We start from the raw sequence: 21,040 nt of genomic DNA, 5'->3' as shown, positions 1-21,040 counted from the left end.
CCTTGTCAATAGCTTCAGTTTTCTCTTTAATTGGGCGTACACCTTCAGCATCAATTACATGTCCCAGGTAAGTTATGCTATTCTGAAAAAATGCGCATTTCTCTTTATTTAGCCTGAGTCCACAGTCCTCAAGCCTCTGCAACACGCGCTTCAAGTTGTCTACATGGGAATTAGTGTCTTTTCCCGTAATTAGAATATCATCGAGGTAGCATATTACCCCATCAAGCCCTTGTAAAACTTCATCCATGGTGCGTTGAAAAATAGCGGGCGCACTCGCGACCCCATAAGGTAAGTGGTTACACATATATAGACCTCGCTGCGTGTTTATGGTGAGAAACGGTTTACTTTTCTCATCCAGTTTGATCTGAGTATACGCCTGTGTCAAGTCGAGTTTGGTAAAATGTTTTTGTTGGGTTGAGATTGTGTATATATTATCACTCATGTGTATTCTTATGAATATATAACTTGTTTTATATGGCAACTGTGTAAGTGCTTAACAGTAATTTTCTATCACGTGCAGCAGACGAGCCCACCTCTGCTGTACGTTCTGTTGTTCCTATTTCCACTCCCACTTCCACATCCCATTCTATCCCACTCGAAATGTTGTTCACACCCACAATGTAACCTGATCACCTTAAAGTATAAATAAACCCTCTCGTGGTGCCACACCCTTGTAGCTACACTGCGGTGTGCACCCTTGCAAGTAAAACAGCGCGTGTCTCATACTCTGTGGGCCAGCGGCCAGGGGGGGCTGATCACTCTCTCCGACATAAAACTTGGTCCTTCGAGCCGGATCCATAAACCAGTGATCCGTGAGGATCGGGAATCCTGAGGACATCACCAGGGCGCCGAGAGGAGCGACACCGAAGTCTGTCGACAGCCGCTCGTCTAAGACGGGTCGAGAAAGTCCTGGAACGTGAGAATTCGTGACCAGGCCGGTGGTTAGAACTGCACTCGACGCCTGGTGATGCCTGACCGACCCCGATCGTCGTGACTGACCCCAGAGGTGAGACGTTTGGTTATATTTCGCCGAAAGGAAATAGTTTGGTTATATTTCGCCGAAAGGAAATAGTCTAAATTTGGTTATATTTCGCCGAAAGGAAATAATCTAAATTTGGTTATATTTCGCCGAAAGGAAATAGTTGAATTAGAATTTAATTGACCTGTTAATTGACAAAGGCTAGAGTTGGCCGTAATCAACTGGGTATGAATGTTTGTGTGAATGTAGAGGACTAAGTGATTTATAGAATCCTAGGCTGATTCTACTAGTCCTTTGTTTCTTTGCCTGGGAAGAAAGACGTACTGGCGATTGGGAGATCAAGGACGGGTTTCATCCCTGAAAACTGACACCGCTGCACAGATAGTGTGCAGTAGAAGGCCGTGTTAGTGTCCTCTCCCTAATCTCGTGCCAGAGAATTTCTGCTCAGGACCCTTGTAGTAATAACAATCGACAAGTAAAAGGATGGGGAAGGGGCAAAGTAAACAGCCATCCTTAGAGGGAGATGAAAAGTTTATGGAAGGATATGTGGAAGGAGCAGGGACTATAAGTAACAAAAGGTGGAAAAGAAAACATGGGTTTGGAGGAAGCCTCCGTACGGCAGACATTCTTAAGCTACAGAGTGATTTAAAACTAGAAATGTTGCGCACTAAGAATAGTGGAAAGTTGGACAGACGGAAGAAGGAGTACAGAATGTCAGAAAAATGGTTGGAACAAAGTAGGTTAAGAGACGCAACTAGACAGGAAAAGAATGGTAAAAGGAAAGAAAAGCTTGCGGCCGCAGTACTAGTTACTCCTGATGAGGAAAGTGTAGCAAAGACCCCACATAGACAAGAAACATCTGCCGCTCCCCCGCTGTCGCAGCAGACACCGGGAGTAGCACTAAAAGATAAGCAGATAGCAGTGCCTAAAACACTGATAACACATTCTGCTCCATTAGCGTTGTAGTGTATTAAAAAGGGTTTAACGGAGCGCTACAGCGCCCCCACGGAGGAATGGTTAGCGCGGTGAGCTAAAAAGAAACGGGAGACAAGAAGTGTTTCGTGTGCTGTTCAGTCTGTTAATAAATATCGTCTTCTTTGTATTACGAGTTTCTGCGAGTCCTTAAATTTCTCTCTTCCTCAATCCCGGATGATGATGCAGCCGCTCGAACACTACAATTTGGCGACGAGAATGGGATTTGAGAGAGGAAGTAGCTCAAAGTGAGTCGGACTAGAAGCTGGTATAATACAAGAAGATGGCGGTGTTTAGGTCAGATTCGGGCCTGTGTTTCATAGAGGCTAACGAGAGCTTCACAGACTATGAGGAGCATTTTGCACAATTTGTGGAAGCCAACGGAATTGAAGAACGCAAGCAACATGCTGTTTTTCTGTCTGTGGTAGGTGCAAAAACCTTTTCATTGCTTACGGATTTACTGGCACCGAAAAGACCGTCTTTCACAAACACATTCACAAACACGAGGTGCAACGAACTTCGGGAGTGATCTATGCCAAAACAGCTAAACGAACACGTCCCAACTAAGCTAATACCTAAGTGAAAACAAGTAAACAAACGACAAATACTACGCCTGACTCCCTAACCAAAACACACAATAACCACGATCCGCAAAACCAAAAGGCAATCACTCCTTACGCACCAAAATGAGACAAACAAACAGCCAGTACACAAGGACAAGAAATCACGGTATCCGAGGGGGCGAGCAAAGGAGAATAGTCGAGAGCCGGGCGAGAGATCAAAACCAGTAAAGCAAACAAACCAAAGCGACAGTACCGAGAAGGGGAAAAGCGAAAATCGTAGTCCAGAAAGAAAGCAGTCATACACAGTAATCCAAATATCCAACAAACAATCCAAGCAAGCAAGAGTCGAGCAGAGCTCCTGGGGTTCGTCGCCGGCCGGCTCTTCAGTATCCGGACCGGAAGTGATGCCTGACGCTTCGCAGGAGACGTAGGCGGAGTCGAGACGAGGGGGGGCGGGGCCCAGTCGCAGTCAGCGAATGATGACAGAGTCGGGAGGGACGGAGGAACTTCAGGGACACATATCTAGAGCACGGCACATAACACCCCCCCCCCCCCCACAAGAACGAACCCGATAGGAGTTCACAGATACAAACACAAAATAATGAACAAAAAAAAACCCGACGATCAGGAGAGGACTAAGCTCGGGAAAGAGCGTCCGCCACAAGGTTACTAACCCCTTTCTTATGTTTAATCTCTAAATTGAATGATTGTACGATGAGAGCCCAGCGCATGAGGCGCTGGTTTGTGTTGCACATACGGTTCAGAAACACTAGGGGATTGCGGTCCGTATAAACGACCACCGGCTGGACGCTGTCACCGAGTTACACCTCAAAATGCTGTAAAGCCAACAAGAGGGCGAGGGCCTCCTTTTCGATAGCACTATACGCTAATTGGTGCTTCACGAACTTCCTAGAGAAGTAGCATACGGGGTGATCGAGACCGTGGCGATCTTCTTGCAGGAGGATGGCACCGGCGCCTATGCCACTAGCGTCCACTTAAAGGGGATGGAAAAGTCTGGAGCAGCCAACACAGGGGAACTACTTAGTAGCAACTTTACAGCCTCGAACGCGGCCTGACATGCAGGGGACCAAATGAACGTCGTGCCTTTGCGAAGCAAATGGGTAAGTGGGGAGACAACATCAGAGAAGTTCCGGCAGAAACACCGGTAGTAACCGGCCATCCCCAGAAACCGCTTCAACTCCCGTGGCGAATGTGAGACGGGAAATGAGCCTATGGCCTGGACTTTCACGTCCAGGGGTTTGACCTTCCCCTGGCCAACCAGCTTCCCGAGATAGCTGACCGTACCTTGACCGAAGTCGCACTTCTCGAGGTTGAGCACTAGTGAAGCCTTCCGTAGCCGGGTGAATACTTGCTCCAGCAACCGAATATGCTCCTCCCACGAGTCTGAATAAACAACCACGTCATCTAAGTAAGCCTCACAATTAGGGACATCAATAAGCACTTTATGCATAAGCCTCTGAAAGGTAGCTGGGGCGATTCGTAACCCGAAGGCCATCAAGGTGTACTGAAGGAAGGCGTCTGGGGTAGCAAATGCAGAGACCTCAGAGGCGCGGGGCGTAAGGGGAACCTGCCAATAACCTTTTAACAAGTCTAACTTCGTCACGAATTTCGCCGAGCCAATATGATCAACACAGTCCTCCATACGAGGAAGAGGGTACGCATCCGGTCAAGTCACGGCATTAAGTTTTCGATAATCTGTGCAGAAACGGAAGGTGCCATCAGGCTTGGGGACAAGTAGGCACGGGGAACACCAGGGGCTCTTGCTGGGAACAGCGAGACCAGTGTCCACTAGGTAAGTGGTTTCTTGGGACAACAAAGCCCTTTTCTGAGGGTTGACGCGATAGGGATGTTGCTTAATAGGGAGATGATCACCAACATCGATGTCGTGCACAATCACAGGGGTACGCGAGGGAACATCGGCAAAAAGGGACCGGAAACGTTCTATCAAAGACGTAACATCACTCTGGGCGGACCGAGGTAAGTGACTGAGCCGGGACGTAAGGTTTCGCAGAGCCTCAGAGTTGGGAAGACGAGCACAAGGAAGACAATTCCGACCTAGGTGCAAGTCGTCACTCTCCGGAGAATACTGGCTCAGAGACACGATGCCTGCAGGAGAGGGGACCGGAGCAGAGACGGACGAAGGAGCGGAACCCGAGCGAACAAGGTAGGGTTTTAACATGTTAACATGACATATACGAGATTTCCTCCTGCGATCAGGAGTCTCTAACACATAGTTAGTGGGACTAAGTTTTTCCCGTATTACATATGGACCCGAGAAACGAGCGCGCAGGGAGGACCCGGGCAACGGCAGAAGGACTAGAACGCGTTCCCCTGGGTGAAAACACCGGGTCTTTGCAGACTCATCGAAACGGCCCTTCATCTTTTCCTGCGCGATTCCGAGAGACCGGCGAGCTAACTCCCTAACGGCCGACATTCTCTCACGTAGGGAGGTGACGAATTTGGACACATTATGCATCGGAGACGACGCATCTGGGGACAACCACTCCTCCTGTACAATTTTTAAGGGACCCCGAGCAGTGTGACCGAAAACTAGCTCAGCAGGACTAAAGCCGGTGGCTTCTTGTACTGCACCACGTATAGCGAATAGGAGAAGGGGCACCCCCTCATCCCACTCCTTCCCTGCGTCCAAACAAAAAATACGCAACATGTTTTTAAATGACTGGTGAAATCGTTCCAACGCCCCCTGGCTCTCAGGGTGATAGGCGCTGGAGACCGTATGGCACACACCCAACTCGCGAACCACCTGAGCAAACAGCTTGGACATAAAATTTGTACCCTGATCTGATTGTACCCGCCTAGGAAGCCCGAAAGTGGTGAAGAACTTAATCAAATGCTTGACTATAACCGGGGTTCGCAAACTACGAATAGGGATGGCTTCCGGAAACCGAGTAGCGGTACACATAAGGGTAAACAAATAACAATTCCCTGAGCGAGTCTTTGGTAAGGGGCCTACACAGTCGATGAGAACGTGCTCAAAAGGTTCTCCCATTGCAGGAATCGGACGTAGAGGAGCTGGGGCGATGGTCTGGTTTGGCTTGCCTACCACCTGGCAAGCATGACAAGACCTACAATATCTTTTCACATCAGCATTCACTCCAGGCCAAAAAAATATGCCAGAAGCCGAGTTAACGTTTTCCTAACCCCTAGATGACCCGAACACGGGTGATCGTGAGCGAGAGATAACACGTACTCCCGATATACCCCGGGGACTACCACCTGAAATAACGTAGCCCACTCGAAAGGTGAGTCCGGAGGGGTCCACTTCCGCATCAGCACTCCGTTGCGATGATAATATGCGGTGAGGTGGTCCTTTAACTCGCCTTTGTCAACAGCGGAAGCACGACAAGCCTCCAAGGAGGGATCATCCCCCTGTGCCGCTATCAGCGCATCAGCAGTGGAGGGAACCTCAGGGGACACAGCAAGTTTCACAGGAATCGGAACGTAAGGATCAATATCAGATGAGGGATTTGGCAAAGCGGGGTCGGACATAAACGTGTCTGCTAAATCGATGTCTGCAAGCCGGCGCCGCTGAGCGCGAGTAAGTACACAGGCAGGGAATACCGTCGGAAGCTCTACCGCAACATCATTTTCACATACGGCGGGGTCTGGGTTGACCTCAGGAAGAGGCACAAGCCTCCCACCTGCGATGTCGTTCCCTAGTACAAGCGTGACACCGGACACAGGTAACTGTTTTTGTACTGCAACGCGCACATATCCTGAGAAATCAGGGGTTCTCAGGTATACAGTGTGCAGGGGAACCGCGGTCACACAGAGGGCGATACCTTGCACTAATACATCAGTACCACAATACGTAGTCTCATCTAGAGGGAGAATATCGTCAACTAAGAAAGACTGCGCAGCACCCGTATCCCGTAGGATAGTTACAGGATGTTGTACATGGGTTTCTCCGAGCGAGACCGTGCCAGGGAACACAAAGGGCTGAAAGGTGGAGTCAACCGTTCAGAGCGGGACAGACCGAGATGATATGACCCACCTCATGACAATAGTAACATTCCCGTTTCTCCACAGAAGGTGGAGTGGCAGCTGAAGACGAAGGAGGCGTCAGAGGACGGAGACTAAGTCTGCGAGGCATAGGGGTTGGGGTGAACACAGTCTTATGGGTCAGAATAAACTCATCCGCAAGGGTGGCAGCTTCGGACAAAGAAACGGCTTTTTGCTCATTCAAATATACCACCACACGATCAGGGATACAATTCTTAAATTCTTCTAACAGTAACAACTCCTTAAGTTGGTCGAAATCAGACACACCACATGCAGCACACCACTTATCGAACAGCACAGTTTTTTCACGGGCAAACTCAACGTAGGTTTGGTTGGCGGATTTACTCAGGGACCTAAAGTTCTGCCGGTATGCCTCAGGAACTAGCTCATAAGCCTTCAATATGGTGGCCTTCACGATCTCATAATCGAGACTCTGATCTAACGCTAGAGCTGAACACACTTCCTGTGCTTTTCCCACTAACTTGCATTGCAAAAGCAACGACCAAAGATGCTTGGGCCAGTCCAGAGTCATAGGGATACGCTCAAAAATAGAGAAATAGGCGTCTACCTCATTCTCTCGGAAAATAGGAACAAGCCCAATATGACGACTAACATCAAATCCAGGTTGTCGAATTTCAACGCTGCGGGGAGCTGGCGAACTCACAGGAGAACACGGACGAGGGCGAGGAGCGTCTTGGGCATCAACAGAGTCTCGGGGTGGTAGGCCAGCCTGAGGGGACGTACCTGGTGAGCAAACCTTCCACGGAAGGGGCACAGGCTTTTGGTCAGCCAAGCTCATCCTGAGTAACGCCACCTCCTTCTCCGCTTCCACCTCCACCGTCCGGACATGGAGTAGCTGTGCCTGGTACTCCTGCCGCTTGATCTCCAGTTCCAGCTCCCGTAACTTAATAGTGAGCAGCAGCTCATCCCGAGCCGAGTGAGGTTCGCCGGGATCCATGCGGATCCCCAGCCCTAGGGTGTCGTCGCGGGCCTCCGCTGCAGCCGACATCCGCACGGGAGTGGATGCAACACCCGGCGAACCACCCAACTCAGGTAGGATACCCTGCGTAATCAGCTCGCCCTGCAGAGCCTGCTTTATCACCCGTTTGGACGCTTCAACGGGGACACAGACTTCAAAGAATTCCGCTATTTTTAGCAAGTCATCCTTGCGGCACTTCTCAAATTGCTCGAGCGTAGGCTGGAGGGCGAAAGCTATGAGATCAAACTGCGCCATGATCCCTTCACTACCACTAATACAACCAGCACCGCCCCCCCACAAAAAAAATCCGCCAGACAAACACCAGAAGGAAGCAAAGAAAAGATCCCAGACGAGCCCCCAATTTCTGTTACGATCCCCGGTCTAGAGTCAGGGACCGCCAGAAAGGTAAGGGAAAGGGAAAGGGGAAGACAAGACAACCAGGGAATAAGGGAACGGGAACAAGGGACACAAGAGGTTCTTTTTTTATGTTTTTTTTTTTTTTTTTCACAAACACGTTCACAAACACGAGGTGCAACGAACTTCGGGTGTGATCTATGCCAAAACAGCTAAACGAAAACGTCCCAACTAAGCTAATACCTAAGTGAAAACAAGTAAACAAACGACAAATACTACGCCTGACTCCCTAACCAAAACATACAATAACCACGATCCGCAAAACCAAAAGGCAATCACTCCTTACGCACCAAAATGAGACAAACAAACAGCCAGTACACAAGGACAAGAAATCACGGTATCCGAGGGGGCGAGCAAAGGAGAATAGTCGAGAGCCGGGCGAGAGATCAAAACCAGTAAAGCAAACAAACCAAAGCGACAGTACCGAGAAGGGGAAAAGCGAAAATCGTAGTCCAGAAAGAAAGCAGTCATACACAGTAATCCAAATATCCAACAAACAATCCAAGCAAGCAAGAGTCGAGCAGAGCTCCTGGGGTTCGTCGCCGTCCGGTTCTTCAGTATCCGGACCGGAAGTGATGCCTGACGCATCGCAGGAGACGTAGGCGGAGTCGAGACGAGGGGGGGCGGGGCCCAGTCGCAGTCAGCGAATGATGACAGAGTCGGGAGGGACGGAGGAACTTCAGGGACACATATCTAGAACACGGCACGTAACAGACACCACTAACCGATATTTTGAAAGCGCTCAGAGACTTCTATGTGCCCAAGAAAAACGTCTTGAGTGAAAGATACAGTTTCCGAGCACGGAAGCAGCTGAATGGGGAATCCTTAGCCGAATACGTGGCCGCGTTAAAGGGATTAGCCTCTACCTGTGAGTTCGGCCCTTCGTTGGAGGAACAGTTACGGGATCAGCTCGTGTACGGAATATGCAGTAAGGATTTACGAGCCCGGCTTCTGAGTGCAGCTTATGGTGTACCTTTGACCTGGTCTAAAGTATTGGACATTGTGAACAATTTTGAATGTACTGTTTCAAGTTTAAAGGCCTTTCAGCATGCACCGATGAGGACCGACAGTGTGATTTACGCTAAGCCACAGAGAGAGCCCCCGAGAGCGGAGGAGAGAACGCCAGAGAAGGGCAGACGTGATAAGAGCGAATTAATCCCCTGTTACCGTTGTCTGGGAATGGGACATGCTGCGTCGAACTGCAAGTATAAGGATTTTCAATGTAGAGCCTGTGACAAAAAGGGACATTTAGAACGTGCCTGCCGAAATGCCACGTATTAAAATACAACAGAAAAAAAATGCGGCTTCACTAAATCACAAGCCGCAAATAAGCCAGTTTGGGAACGCGAGACGAAATACATCTCGTCGGAAGGGGGCGGCGAGGGAGAGATCGCGCCGCGGACAACAAACAGAGTGCTGTGCCGCCATCCAAAGGCAAAATGGAGTGCCGATCAGCTATTTCGATCACCAGACGCAGATGCAAGCGATGATTTGAACCAGCCCGCTGTGGAAGATGAGCTTCAACAGGCAGAGACTAATAAGGACTATGGACTGTTTGCGTTAAAGGGGAGCAGTGAATATGTAAAACCCTATATGGTAATGATCAGATGTAATGGTGTCAAGGTAAAGATGGAGCTATTGAACTATTCCCAAATTGAAAAAGAAGCCTTGGGCATCATTTTTGGCGTGCAAAAGTTTAGAGACTATTTGTACGGCCGAAAATTTTTGCTCATTATGGATCATCAGCCTTTGGTTAAGATTTTGGGACCAAAAACGGGAGTGCCAGCTTTAGCAGCTGCACGGTTGCAAAGATGGGCATTGCTTTTGGCAGCATACTAATATGACATTAGATATAAATCTTCTGCAGAACATGCAAATGCCGACGGGCTTTCGCGATTACCCGTACGAGGGACCGGACAAACGTGTAATACAGAATTTAAAGTCTCATTTATTGAGGCAATTCCTGTAGCTGAAAAAGACATTAAAATTGAAACTGAAAAAGATGAAGTTCTGAGGAGAGTGAAACTGTTCACATTGCAGGGTTGGCCAAAATTTATGGCGGATGAGAAATTGAAACCGTATTGCTATAGGCGTCAAGAGCTCACACTTGAGAATGATTGTCTGTTATGGGGTTTACGGGTAATTCTACCAGACTCACTACGACCCCAACTCTTAAAAGAACTGCATGAGTCACATCTAGGGATGGTCAAGAGTAAGGCAGTAGCTCGTAGTCATTTTTGGTGGCCTAAATTAGACGGAGACATCGAGAACATGATTAGCCAATGCAGAGTATGTGCATTAAACCAAAAGCAGCCTAATCTTGTGTCTGTGCATCCCTGGAAATGGCCGGAACATCCATGGGAGAGAGTTCACGTTGATTTTTGTGAAAAGGGAAAGCACCAATTTTTATTAGCTATGGATGCCTATTCTCGTTGGCCAGAAATCAGACTGATGACTACTACCACTGCTAAAGCAACTGTTGAGGTTATGCGCAGTATGTTTGCTAGCTATGGATTGCCTAAAGTAATCGTTTCAGATAATGGACCTCAATTTGTGTCCAGGGACTTTGAAACCTTTTTGGAAAATAATGGAGTAAAACATGTCAAATCGGCAGCTTACCATCCAGCCTCGAATGGGTTGGTGGAAAGATTGGTTCAAACTTTTAAACAGTCATTGGACAAACAGAAGGATTTGGACATTACAATACAGTGTTGCATTGATAGATTTTTGTTCAGTTACAGAAATGCTCCTTTGACAATGACGGAAAAACCTCAGTCTGAATTGTTTCTAAAACGAAAGATTAGAACGAGGCTGTCTCAGATACAGCCTCGGTTCTCTTCTCAAATGCAGGAAAAGCAGCAAATGCAGACAACAAGTTCTGCTCGTGTGCAGACATTTTACCCACAGCAGATGGTGCTGGTGAAGCAAGTCAGGGGAGGGGAAGAAAAGTGGAAGCTAGGAAAAATTGAGAGACCGTTAGGTCCGGTTACATACCTGGTCTGGGTTGAAGGACAAGCCTACAAAAAGCATGTAGATCAGTTGAGAGCAACACAATTGAAGGTGGCTGAGCAGGAGGTGGAAACACTGTCGGCTAAAAACTTGTGTGACACTTCTGAAAAAGGGTTAAGTGTGACTGGAAATTCAGCAGAGGTACCAGAAATATCTCAAGGTTCTGTTTATAATAGGCCTTTCCGGGTAAAAAGGGCTCCACAGAGATTGAATCTGTAAAACACTGTTCGATATGGTGTAAAGCTGTTGTTGATTTTGATTTCTTGTTTTTGGGTTTGAGAAGTGAACAGTGTCTTTTCTAAAATGGTTGGTTCTTCTGTGATTTGGAGGAAGCGTTAATTTTCAGGGGAGGAAAGTGTAGTGTATTAAAAAGGGTTTAACGGAGCGCTACAGCGCCCCCACGGAGGAATGGTTAGCGCGGTGAGCTAAAAAGAAACGGGAGACAAGAAGTGTTTCGTGTGCTGTTCAGTCTGTTAATAAATATCGTCTTCTTTGTACTGTATTACGAGTTTCTGCGAGTCCTTAAATTTCTCTCTTCCTCAATCCCGGATGATGATGCAGCCGCTCAAACACTACAAGCGTCACTGGCACCAGAATCTCCTTTCCATCCAATGGTGACCCGGAGCAAGGATTCTTCACTGTATCCAGTGAAAGACTTAGAGTCATATAAAACTAAATTTCACCCAAGTAGTGAAGACGGGGCATCAACCCCAGAGTTTCAATGCCCCATGGTGGAAGTTGCGAATCCTGATAGGGGGCAGGACGGAACAGGTTCCGAAACAATGTTAGTGTACAGACCCTGGACAGCAGAGGATAGGACAGCTGCTTTAAAAGGGATACCCCCTGTAGAAGAAGGTGTAGGAGAATTTTGGGAAGTGGTGTTAGAACTTCAAAGCAGCTTCCGCTTAAATGGGAGAGAAATGTTCCAGTGCCTGAGGCAACTGTTTACTCACAAATGGGTCAGAGTTGCAGGAGATTTCACAGGGCATGCGTACGACGGAACACCCCTCCCGCATGATTCAACTGCCCTGAGACACAGCCTAAGGCAGCTAGAAGAAAGAGTCAGAGAAAGATTTACGAGGAGAGCAGATTATGGTAAAATCGCACAATGCAGACAGAAAGAAGGGGAAGAACCAGAAGACTTCCTGGACAGATTGAGACCAGTTTTCAGAAGTAATTCAGGCATTCCCCCAGATAGTGATGAGGCCGGAGTATACCAACAACAATTAAAAAGGGCATTTCTTGCCGGTCTAAGGCCTGAACTTAAACGGTATATAGATAAATATTGGGTCCATCAGAATACAAGCTCAGTGCAGCAAGCTATAGAGTACGCCCAGCATGCACAAAAGGCACAGAAATAAAAAGGAGAAGCGACCTTCGCAGCCTCTAGCGATACAATCGCAGTAGTTTATTCAAACCCCCAGGGCAGGGGCAGTTACAGAGGTCGAGGAGGAAGAGGTAGCGGTCGAGGAAGAGGTGGTAGGTCAGGAAACTCGCCTCAGTATGATAACAACTGCTGGAGGTGTGGGAGACCAGGACATATATCCAGGCAGTGTAAAACTAAGCGCATAGATAATCCAAATTCCACAGATAATGATCAGTGACGCCAAGCTGAGAAGTTGCAGGCACCACTTTCTCCACCCCCGCTGGGGCCCTCACTAGATAGGGAGGAGGAGGAGGTTGACCTTCAAGCAGTGTGTCAGCTGATAGCGCTTAAACAGCCTGCAGAACTGCCTAGGCGGCGGTTTATTATAAATGGAAAGACATATGATTGTTTATGTGACACGGGAGCCTGTAGAACAGTATTAACTACAACTCCGCCAAAAGCAACATTCTCTACTTCAACAGTATATGTGAGAACGGCCGGAGGGCAATCTGAGACCCATCAATTAGCTAATCCCATAACAATAAAAGATGAAGAGACAGGGACAGAGAGTGAGGTCCAAGTTCTGGTGAGCCCGTCATGCCCAGTAAACCTATTAGGAAGAGACCTTATGGTCCAGATGGGCATAAGCGTTGTTGCCACGACCACAGGCATGAAAGCAATAATAGACAGGCATGCTTCAGCGGTCCATGGATCGTCAGTTCCGCAGTATTACTGGTCTCTAGACCTAGGCCAAACACCACAAGCTCGGGAATTACTAAGGAAAATTAGAGTAAAGCAGGAAGCAGATAAGGTTCAATTTATGCCCGACGATGGCCTCCATGTGACGATGTGGTACAAACCCACACCTGGCCCTGACTACCGATATGATCGGCAGTTTCACACTATGGGACCACCTCAGGTCACATTGCAGTATCTGTATGTTAATCCCACAACTGGCTACGCTGCAGCCTCAGTGTTATTGGGTCCCAAACAACAAAATTTATTCAGGGAAAAGGTGCCTCATGTGTCACTATTAAAGCCACTCCAGGGTAGATGGCAAGATCTTGGGTATTTTGTGGAAGATGCCTCTTATAGATCTACATATTACCAGCCTGACCCAAATTCAGATTGGAAACATGATAAAAGCACAGGGGTTAGGAGGTTCCCCCTAGGATGGAGAATTAAAGTCACATCTGTAACACATTTAGACGAACCTGAATGACAAGATTTATTATCAGTCGAGGCAACGGAGGACCCAGGATTGAGCCACATTCCTGAGGGATTGTGGTCCAACTCCCCTACGGATGTAGGATTGATTAAAGGGTTCCCTCCTTACGAAGTGACCCTGAGGTCAGATCACCACCCAGTGGTACGTCAGTACCCATTAAAGCCTGAAGCTGAACAAGGCATAGCCCCAGTAGTGCAGGACATGCTGGCATCGGGGATACTGAGGGGGGCGCCAGAGTCCACGTGTAACACCCCTATTTTCCCAGTGCAAAAAGCGAATACGGGTAAATGGAGAATGGTACAGGATCTGAGACCAATCAATGACATCGTGCAACATGCAGCACCAGATGTCCCAAACACCCATCTCCTACTCAATTCATTGACACCAGACAAAAAATATTTTTCGGTAGTGGATCTGAGCAATGCGTTCTTCTCAGTACCCCAACATCCAGAGTCACAACATTTGTTTGGTTTTACTTATAGGGGACAAAAGTATACATATACCAGACTCCCACAAGGGTTCTCAGAAAGTCCACATATGTATACCATGGCCCTCAGGTACTCAATGAGCACATGTCCCACGCCAGCCCATAGTCAAGTGTTACTATACGTGGACGACATACTGATAACCTCAGACACAGAACAACACTGTAAAGAAGCTACACTAACAGTATTAAGGCATCTGTACGAAACCGGGCATAAGGCATCAAAACAGAAATTACAATACTGCCAAACTGAAGTAGTGTACCTAGGACATAAACTTTCTCAGTATGGTCGTTCACTGCTAGAATCCAGGAAAAAGGCAATCCAGGAAGCACCCAAACCACACACGAAGCAACAGATGATGTCCTTTTTAGGGCTCTGCAATTACTGCAGGGAATGGCTTCCAGATTATGCAGCCTTAGTCCAACCTTTATAATCCCTAATATACGGGAAAGACATGGCCCTAAGGGACAAAATTGAGTGGACCAGAGAAGGAGAAGCAGCATTCACAAACCTTAAACTAATGCTGCAAACTAATACCACATTGGCCTTGCCAGACTACCAACAGCCTTTCACCCTGTGTGTTGACGCGAGTCAAGGCTACATGAAAGCCGTATTGACACAGCCTTTTGGGTCTAAAGACAAACCATTGGCATTTTACTCCAAATGCTTAGATGCAGTTGCAGCAGGTTTCCCCCAATGCTTACAGGCCTGCGCCGCAGCAGCAGAAGCTGTAAAAATGTCAGCAGAATTAGTGTTATGTCACCCACTCACTTTGAAAGTTCCACACTCAGTTTCATTGATACTGTTACAGACACCACTCCCTTTCCTGACACATGCTAGACACCTCACTCTAGTTTCACTTCTACTTTCACAACCAAATATCATATTGCAGAGATGTGGCCCTTTGAACCTGAGTACTCTCCTTCCATCAGCTGAGGATGGGGAACCACACTCATGTAAAGCCACAGTAGAGGAACAAACAAGACCAAGACATGATATTTCTCAAACGCCATTATCGAATTCAGTAACTGTGTTTGTTGACGGTTCAGCGTCAAAAGACAGTACTGGGAGAAATAAGGTTGGTTATGCTGTAGTTTTGACTGATGAAGTACTTGAAGCTAATGCACTTCCCCCGACATGTTCAGCTCAAGCAGCGGCCGGGGGGGCTGATCACTCTCTCCGACACAGAGGAAGGTCACCGTGTCTGCTGTTAATGTTTATAATCCGGCATTTTGTAGCAGAACGAATATCAAAAAGAGCCTGGCGATCATATACCAGTAAGGAGCAAACATTTCCAGCAAAAAGCACGATACAAAAAAACACCAACATGAGCTAATCATGAAAGACGGCCGGCCACACACACTGGCACCATCTTAGGAATGAGATGTCTTATCTTGTCTAAAACTGGAGAAAATTTGCCATTCACTTCATGCTGAAGGAGTGGACTGAGTTGCTGAGTCAGTAGGTGAATGACAGACGCTCATGTTCATCCACTCACTCACCAGCTCATTCGGAATGAGAATGAGGCCCAAGGGACTCGTTCACTGTGAACAAATTGGTCAAGATCTTCACACCATAAATGGAAGATACCTGTATCAATAATTAATGATGGATTGATGACTTTGGAATGCAGGCATGTGCGGGGTGTGTGTGTGTGTGTGTGTGGGGGGGGGGGGGGACCTGTACCTGAAATCAGACGTGTAGAAGGTGAAGAGGAAGGGTGATAGGACAGTTCCCTGCGGTGCTCCCGTGCTGCTCAGAATGCTGTCAAAGCGGCAGCTCTTCAGCCGCACCTGCTGTGGTCGATTGGTTAGATAGATCTTCAATCAGTTTGAGTCCGTAATCCAAGCTACCAGTGGGGCATCCACCTGCATGTCTGTGAGCTTATTCCCCAGCAGTGATGGTCTGATTGTGTTAAAAGCACAGGAGAAGTAAAAAAACACGACCCTCACAGTGTTACCAACAATGTCCAAATGAGAATAAGCCTGGTCCAGCAGGTAGATGCCCAGCTAACAAAGTTATGTTCTGTTTCGGTTGTGGGAACGTGATTTGAAATGTTCTAGAAACGTGGAAATGTCCAGTTTGCTTAACGTTCCCGTGACAGTTTTCACGACTGCAGGTTGCCTTTGGACAGCAGGTTAGTAAATGGGCCGGAGTGGACAATGTTGTGGTCAGCCCTGCCCAGGGGAGGGAGAGAGATGGGGCTGTATGCCTCAGTAGCACTGGCATAGAGCAGGTCCAGTGTTTTACTGTCTCTGCTTTTGCAATCAACATATTGCTTGGATGTGGGTAGAACAGTGGAGAGGTTTGTGTGACTGAAGTCTCCTGTGACGCCATAAACGCATTCGGACTGTGGGTCAGGAGGTGCGCGGTCGCAGAGCTGATGACGTCATACGCCTGCGCCGCGTTAGCCTCGGGTGCGATGTAAACAATGATGATAACGACGATGGAAAACTCTCTGGGCAGATAATATTGCCGGAGACCGACTGCTAACAGTGTAACTGCACAGACCTACATGTTACACCTGATGCCACATGACAGCTTCAAATCCCATCAGCTTTTTACTGTAAATCTGCTTCATCTGGGGGAAAAGCAAACAAAAGACTAACAAAAGTCTAAATGGACACAGAGATTAATTCTCAGTATAACTGCTCTCTCCTACCAGTCTGCATTCTACATAATTTCTCTTTTCATCCATTCAAGGTTGTGGGAGACTGGAGCCTCTTGTTGAAGATGCCCAGGATGGGGTGACGACCCATAGCAGGGCACAATCACACTCACATCTACGGACAATCTGGTGACTTCAAATCATTGATTTTCAGCCATGGAGGCCATCCAGGCTTCTCTTCCCGTGAACTTTAGACACGTAGATGTGTGCAGGTCTGGGCTGGGAGCTTCCAGTGTGCAGGGTTAGCAAACAATTTCTTTTTTGCGATGCATGGCGTTCTCTTCACCCCAACCGTAGGGAATATACTTTCTTCTCACACGTCCATCACTCTTACTCTCGTCTGGATTATTTCCTAGTCAGTAGCTCACTGCTGAGTGACATTTCAGACACTGAGATACACCCTATAGCTGTCAGCGATCATGCTCCTGTATCTTTAACCCTAATAAATAGGAAAGCCATTCCACCAATTAGAAACTGGAGATTTAATACATCATTGCTTAAAGATGGAGATTTTATTAACTATTTCAAAAAAGAGTGGGCTTTATATTTAGACTATAATGACCTGCCTAAAAAAAAAGACATCGTTCTAAATAACTTTTCTTTCGCGGTCTCTCACCGGAATTATTTAATTACTATAACTCTGTTCTTCTTCTCTATCTTCTCTCTCTTTCTCCTCACTCATTTACAATTTGTTGAAGTGAATCAAGTAACGAGTCGACAATGCACAGATTTCTGGTTGCTAAAGCTAAACCTAGCAGTAGCAGCGGAGCTGCCAGCAGCAGTGCTACGGATTTAGCAGCAGTGGAGACAGAATCATTACCCGGTCCCGGCTTATCGGGTGGTACTGCTTGTGGACTCGCCACAAACCATTGTGCCCGGTCCAGTACCAGTACAAGTTTTTCTAGCTGCACAAGCACCACAGCCCCCGCTGCCCCCACCGTTCGCAGTCCAGTGGCCGCTGCGGATGATGTAGACATAGGCTTGAACACCATAGCACCGTCACAACCCATAGCTCTTGTTTTCCCCAAGCGTAATTTTGGTAAAAACGCACGCTCATTCTGCCCAGGCTGGTATCGCGGGAGACCATGGCTCGAATATTCAGCAAAGCTTGATGCGTGCCTTTGTTTCCCATGTCGTAAATTTGGCGGGAACAATGACAGGGATTTGGTTTTTACAAAACAAGGATTTAATAATTGGAAAACGGCATTGGAAAAGGACAAGGGACTCACAAAGCACGCATCAAGTCAATGCCACATAAAAAATGCAAAAGCCTGGTCTGAAATGTCCCAAAGAGAGGCCACAGGGGAAACTATTGGTAATTTATTAGGGCCAACACAAATGGAAAAAAATAGATATTATATAAAAACAATTGGAGAAGTAGTTGAGTTCCTAGCAGTAAATGAACTTCCACTTCGTGGCAGTGAGGAGAGCTCAAATGAAGATGATTTCTCTGCAGGACTGTTCTTAAAAATGGTTGACTACACACTAGCAAAGGACCCCAAATTTAATGAAATAAACAAACACATCCCACTAAATGCAAAATACACCTCTCTCAACATACAAAATGAAATTATTGATACTCTGGCCAAAATGGTATTTAAAAAGATCAAAGATAATTATGACAAAGCAGATTACGCTGGGTTTTGCATTAAAAGTGATGGAACTAGGGACAGATGAAATGTGGAGAATCTGTCTGTCATGGTTAGATTTGTTCCAGAGGAACACCTGATTGGTCTGCTTGACCTCAGTCAGTTAAATGCTGAATTTATTACCACCCAAATTCTTGAGCATCTTTCTGACTCAGGCTATAGAGCAGCTGAAATTATCAGTCAGTGCTATGATGGAGCTGCTGTCATGAGTGGAGTCAGGGGTGGGGTTCAGGCCTTATTGCAAAAGAAGGTAGGAAAGGATATTCCTTATATCCACTGCTACAACCACCAGCTGCACTTGGCAGTGGTCCATGCAATGCAAGCAGAGCCATGTGCAAAAACCTTTTTTGATCTATCAGGATCACTGCACTCATTTTTTCACCGTCATTATGTGTCACAGAACTATAATGTTCCCTCCCTTAAACGACTGTTGGAGATCAGGTGGACAAGCCATCATGATGTGACCAAGTGCCTTGTGGAGAATCAGGATGCTATTATGAGTATCCTGTCAGAAGTTGCAGAGGACAGAGCCGCTGCTATTGATATCTGTACAGAGGCATCAGGGTTATTGATAATGTTAAGGAGGCATAATTTCTTTGAAATAGGAAAATTTCTCCTAAAAGTTCTGGGTTCGTTGACGTCTGCAAATGTTATGCTGCAGGCTCATTCTGTTGACCTGTGCTGTGCTTCAGAAGTAGTTAGTGCATCTCTGCGGGCTTTGAAGCAGATGAGAGATGAGGAGAGCGAGGCATTAACCAGCATGCCTGCACCAGGTGCTAAAAGAAAGAGAACAATGAGCTCACTGCTCACAGATAGTGTCACTATGTCCACTGTAGGCCATGCAGACGACTCCATGACTCCTTGCCAGGCTCTGAAGAGAGCTCTTCTCAACATTTTGGACATAGCCATTGTAGAGATGGAGACAAGATTCTCCAAAAGTAATCTTGATCTCATGAAAGCAGTTAATTGCCTTCAACCTCAATCTCCCTCTTTTCTGGATGTTGCCATGTTAAGTCCTCTGCAAAAAATGGCGGGAAGTGACAGTGACAAACTTTCCAATGAGATTCTTGTAGCAAAAATAATGTTGGAAAAAGAATTTAAAAAGATGATTATGGCAATGTAGAGTTTGTAGACCTCTCCACCGTTTGCAAATATCTACACGGTTATAAAAATGCCTTTCCTCAGCTCCATCGCATGTATGTGACCTCCCTTGTGATTGGAATATCATCTGCATCATGCGAGAGCTCTTTCTCCACTTTGTCTCGTGTTCTTACTCCCTTCCGCCGCACTATGCTACATGAAAGAAAAAGAAATGTAGTTATTCTGGCTCACGAGAAGGCCATAACCACAGGCCTAGATATGGATGCATTTGTTAGTCTTTTTGCACAGAAAAGCAGACGACTGATGCTTTAATGATTGTTATAAGCCATGCTGTGTACAGAACTAAGAAATAAAAACGACAAAAAATACACAAAAAAGAAATAAAAAATATATATAAATTAGAGACAAAAAAATGAAAGGGTAGATAGACAGACAGACAGACAGACAGACAGACAGACAGACAGACAATCAGACAAAAGGAGACAGACAGACACATTTAAAAAGTAAAAAAAAAAAAAAGAAAACATAAATGCAGCCTCAAAAGGGTGCAATGATTGCACCCTTTTGAGGCTGCATTTATGGTTTTTTTTGTTTGTTTGTTTTTTTGCAATCCAGTGTCCTATTTGTGCCGGTCCCAAGCCTGGGTAAATGCAGAGGGTAGAGCATCAAACATAAAACCTGTAAGGCAAATCAAATGGATCAAATGAGAAGATAGAGATATGGATAGGGGGACTGATATGACGACAGCATAGTTAGTATAGTTTTCTTTGCATAGATGATTAGAGAAGCTCACCCACACTCGCCCCCCCCCCCCCCCAATATTCTACATGCACCCCCTACTGGGGCTGGCTAAATCCGGCCCTGGTCTAGACACAGCCCTTCCCTAAACTTAAAGACCAGAATAAACATATTCACAATTCAATATTAATATCAAAATTAATCAAGCCTATATTATCAAATACTTCGAAATAAATTATTGAAAGCCATTTATATTACGTATAGGCAAGCAGGCGAGCGGGGAAGCAGGCGAGTACGCACCAACGGGCTTCAGGATCCGGGCAGACATCGAACATGACAATACACGAAACTTCAATGACAGATCTGACGGAACTGGACTCGGACGCGGACTAAATACACAGGACAGGTTGGAATTAACTAGACATAGATGGAAACAATCAGGAGTCGACATAAGGTAATGAGGGGGCGTGGCACACACGAGGATCGTTCGGAGCTGATCGTGACAATTTAAATGTTTACTTATTATTTATTTACATATGTACATATGCATTTCTTTGAGGATGACAAGAAATATCGTTGCAGGGTCAGTGAAAAGTTTGGAAACAAAACAAATTATTATTTAGATGCTTATTGTAGCAGTGATGTAACTGATATCATTTTGCAAGAGGCCAATAGCTCATCACCAGAGGAAGAAGAGGGACGTCAGAGTAAGAATCCACCTTTCCACTGTGTTCAGGGGTATATCTGTATTGCTGCAATGCCACTGTGAGTGTTTTGTGGGATACATCGCATCTGATAATCTTAATCCTAAATTATTAACTGAGGGACCGCAGCGTCTCGCGTGC

General features: G+C 46.6%; 1 protein-coding gene across 1 annotated transcript in view; it reads right to left on the bottom strand.

The window, feature by feature from the left end:
• LOC140588992 (NACHT, LRR and PYD domains-containing protein 3-like) overlaps positions 1-21,040 on the bottom strand; it is a 164,577-nt gene that overhangs the window by 103,816 nt on the left and 39,721 nt on the right. The gene's annotated exons all lie outside the window — the stretch shown is intronic.

Source organism: Paramormyrops kingsleyae, chromosome 4 (assembly GCF_048594095.1).
Source record: "Paramormyrops kingsleyae isolate MSU_618 chromosome 4, PKINGS_0.4, whole genome shotgun sequence".
NCBI lineage: Eukaryota > Metazoa > Chordata > Actinopteri > Osteoglossiformes > Mormyridae > Paramormyrops > Paramormyrops kingsleyae.
Note: the sequence above shows the minus strand (reverse complement) of the source record. Positions and strands in the feature narration are given on the sequence as shown.